Source organism: Thunnus albacares, chromosome 3 (genome assembly GCF_914725855.1).
Source record: "Thunnus albacares chromosome 3, fThuAlb1.1, whole genome shotgun sequence".
In the NCBI taxonomy this organism is placed as follows: Eukaryota; Metazoa; Chordata; class Actinopteri; order Scombriformes; family Scombridae; genus Thunnus; species Thunnus albacares.
This window is the reverse complement of record NC_058108.1, coordinates 26,782,097-26,786,687: the sequence shown is the minus strand read 5'-3', so window position 1 is coordinate 26,786,687 and position 4,591 is coordinate 26,782,097.

The following is a 4,591-nucleotide window of genomic DNA, read 5'->3' as shown; positions in this document are numbered from 1 at the left end:
GAGCAATGTCAAGATCACTAAAAGTAAGAATAGAAATGAACACTACATTCATGACTGCGTGGACTGAAAATGTCATCGCTAATTAACTTTACACCACACAAAAGGTTGTTATGAGTGTCGGTGTTGTGGGCAAACAGGTAAGAATGAGGTGCTTTGTAAACCGTGCCACTTAAACAGTAGCTCAGAGCTAAATATCGTATGGAGGGAGAGACGTGATGCGCTGACCTCTACGGGTTGAGATATTCAAGTATGCTGTATGTCTAACTGCAGGATTGCATAACAGATCTTTTTCACTGCACACATTTTCATGTTATAGCAGGAAAAGAAAAGGTGGCAGTTAATGACATTAATGATGGCTGCATTTTATTTATATGTGCCAGTTTCAGAGCCTTGGTGTTGTACATAATGGCTCATTGGGACACATGGAGAAAAGTTAACAATATTATATACACCTGTGCTTGTCCTTTTTTAAACCTTTTTCTTGTGTTTTTCTTTTCTTTTGTTATTGTTACATTCTCTTGTATTTTATTTTTTGTGTTAATATGTACAAGTAAATGTAAAGAACATTGACTTGAATTAAATGTGCTATACATGAAAAAAATGCCTTGTCTTGCCTTATATTGATTCAAACGTATCATACTGATCAGTATCTGACCCAGATATTTTTATATCTGAACAGATATATGTCTTAACAGCTGATATTTAGCAAACAAATTAGTGTGTAAGTCTAAACTAAATCACTACTTCACTAATCCAACTACACTGATAAATGTAGTTACAGAATGAACTACATGTCGTACCTGGAAGGGTTAAGTTACCCAAATGCAGTGGTATTGCTCTTAATTAGGCACAAGCACACAATACTTGTCAGTGAGATAAATAGTTGGTTTTAGTCTCTTGAGAGGTTTTGTTAATAATCGTTTAAAAAAAAAAAATAATAAAGTCAATCTTTTTCTTTAAAATGTATTCTTCGAGAAAAAGTGGAATATCCTTTAGAGACATCTGATTGACAAGAACATCTAGTTTTCACCCCTTGTTTCAGTGGGAGAATAACACAAAACATCATAAAAAGAAAGAGAAAGATGTGAAATTATCAGCATGTGTGGCTAAACAAGTGTACATAAAATGTATGTTTCATTCAGCACTCACAGTGGGGATCATAAATTCAAACTGATGATGGCTTTGCCTGCAGCTAAGGTTATATACACTTGTGCTGAATTTACATAATTATTGCATCTCTCCTTTTGTTTGTACCTTGACAAATGCAACAGAATCACAAGTGGATTGAAAATAGAAGTATTCGGTTAATAGGCACCAAAAATCAGTTATGAGTTCAAACCGAGCAGCATACAGAACTGGAAGGACATTTCATGTTCACATAAGAAAAACTGTCTTTTAGGACACTGTCATCATGTCCTCTGTATTGTATCCTCTGGGTATTGAGGGGCTTTAGCAATTTTAGGGAGTTCAGAATCTTCAAATAAACTTTTTTTATATTCAGCATATAAAAATGTGATAATTTTAGCCTAATTTTAACCAAAAACACATAAATAACAGAGACAGAATTTCCCAACCAGAAATTCCTGGCTTTGTGGAGACGACTTTTAACTCTTTATGTTGCGAAATAAAATTATAATTGAACAGTTGAACTGAATGAATTAAATAATAAAACAAAACATTAAGAGTGTTGAATCTTTGGTGTCTAACTCAAAATGGTAGGCATAAGGAGGGTTCTTGTACTCATGACTACAATCTTAAGTTATTTTTAAAGCCATTGCATGAAAAGTGTTATGAAACATTGTCACTCACTAGGTATACATTTCCAGAACAATCCTCATGTCACACACCCAAAAATACCAGAATACTGATGAATACACATTTTAAATCATTAAAATCTCTGCAAATATTGTCCAGTGACATTTTGGGGAAAGTTTATTTAGACTGTGAACTTTCAAAGAGAAAAGTTATTCTCATTTTCTCTTTCTGTCTAACAAGAAACAGATAAAATTAGCAGCTAGCTGCTAAAAATTCTTGTTAAGGATTTAATACAGGTAAACTGTTTCAGACTTGGGTAACCAGTTTTGCTCTCACAAAATGAGCAACATAACACTTATTGTCTTTAAATAACTAAAATAACAAGAGTGTTGTTCTATGTGTGTGTGTGTTTCGTGAGTGAGTGGCAGCTGGTGAGCCCCATGAGATTTTACACATGTTGGTTGGTTATGCCTGTCTTCACTGAAACACAACTCACCACTATATGACTGGACAAAAACAGGCCTCTGCTCCCAATAGGTTTCAAAGACCCCACATGTCAGAGTTTACTCAGAATAAACCTACATTCTGTTGGAATTTCTACAAGCGTAAAACCCTGTCAAAATGTTTTTTTAATTCCCATGTTGTCCAAACATGGCTGACTACAGCTGTATCTGTACAGCATTAACAGAGTGATACTTAATAATTCAAAGAAGTAATACAATAATATGTACACTTGCCCTGCAGGACAACTATATAGAAAGTGTATTTATTTGTGGGAGTATACTAGTGGAATAGTTAATAATTTATCCATAGAATTGTGGGTAATTTTCTACTCTTTATTTATGTGCTTGTCCTGCAGATGCCCTTTAAATGGTAACAAAAGATTGTGTATTTTTATCCATGAATTCTCAGGTACTGTCGGATTTGTAATTTTGTATATTTTTGTTGTATTGTTTATTTATTTATATTACCTGAACATTATTTTCAGGAAATAGAGGGAAGAAGACACAGAGTGGAGTCGAATTCTTACAAAATACTTTGATTGCTCAGTGCAAATTACAGCCTCTCCACCTCAAAACAGCATCACAATTCACCTTGAAGGAATATTCAGTATTATGCATTTATTATTAGTAATTATGAACTCACTCTCGTGTAAACTTACATTTGGCTTTAGAACACTTGGAATATGTTGTTTGGAGTAACTTTGTGGTCAATGTGTACCCTTTTGAGATCATGAAACACAAGTTTCAGGTTGCTTCAGTCCCTTTGATGAAGGCGGCTACAGATCAGGCACTCATTTTATGAACTTCCACAATACGTTTCCACAACATCACAGGCTCTTTCTTTAGGGCTTCCCATATTACCAGTAGCACCCAACACCTTTTGACCATATTTCACAGCCACCTCCATGACAAAGGTGTAAGTATATTTCTCAGCCTCTTCCAGGATATGAAAAGCTCATTCAGAGGTGAAAGTTGAAGTCATTTTACTGTGGCATTTCCAAGAAAATGATCTGGGTTCATTTGGCCTATGCCTTCCTGTCATCTGATCCAATTTGCCACCTGATTTGTTTATCTTCATGTAACTGTCAGAACTTGAGGACTCAAGACAAGTCAAGTCAATTTTATATAGCTCAAAATCACACATTTTCTTCAAAGGGCGTTATAATCTACAGCATACAACAACAGATGAGAGATCTCTTTTCCAGCATAGACAGACATGCAATAGATGTTATGTGTAAAATGGGCCAAAATGACATTGGTAAAATTACAATATGAAAAAAATGACAATATTGGGTAGATAGATAATGTACTGAAGGACATGAAGCAACCCCCAGGTGCTGCCAAACAGGTGGAACCTGAGTCTCACCATGTCCTCCACACTACGATGACCTGGAAAGAGGACACACAAGGGGCAATATTCAAGGACACCATTCACACAGAGGGAGAGATGTCTAGAATGAGGCTCTGATAATGTTACGACAATGGTTGTATTTTTTTGTGTTGTTTATGTGTGTTTCTGTCCATCAGTGAAAATGGTGAAGCATAATAAATGGCTGTTGTGCAAATGAGTATGCAAAGTATGCAAATAGTGTGTATCAGAGGAGGTGACTGGTTTACTGGCACCTTCACAGTGACACTTGGCTATATAATAAGCCAAGGTGGCAGCAGTGTTGAACAGAGCAAAAAACTCATCTTCCTCTTCTCCCAACAAGCTGCATTTCCTGATTTTAGTGTTTTTATTGTAGACTGGATGACCTTTGCCATGCTGATAGCTTTTTCTCTCTGGGGTTTGTAGGGATGGGCTGCCATTTTTGTTAGTTAGGGAGGTAAGTCATTGCAATTTGGGTTCTTCAACTTCCTGCCTTTCCAGTCAGATGTATGTTGTTTGTTATGTCAGTGTTTTCCTACCCTGAAGCCAAGTTTTATAGCTCCATCTTTTTTTAAACACATCAGTTGTTAAATCTCAGAAATCTGTCTCTGCAGCTGTTTGGGACTTGGGGAAGATGGGTATTTTTTCGTGTTGGCAAGGGAAGAGAAAACAGGGAGAGAGGTGGGCATACAGCTTGGTCCATTCAATGACATTTGGCACAAGGATCTCTGATATTATGTGCACTAATGATCATCCCCGTAGGACAATGGTGCTTGCTGCAGTGTAGACAATCTGGTTTACATGGTGCTCGAATAAGAATGCACTCACTGAGTTCACCTCACTGAGGTCAAAATGTCAAATCTTCAAGTCTTCCAGCAGGAGGTCAGTAACTTGACCTTTCTCTAGATCATACCTGCAATTGCACAGAAAGTTGAATATTCCAAATTGCTAATTAATGAATATG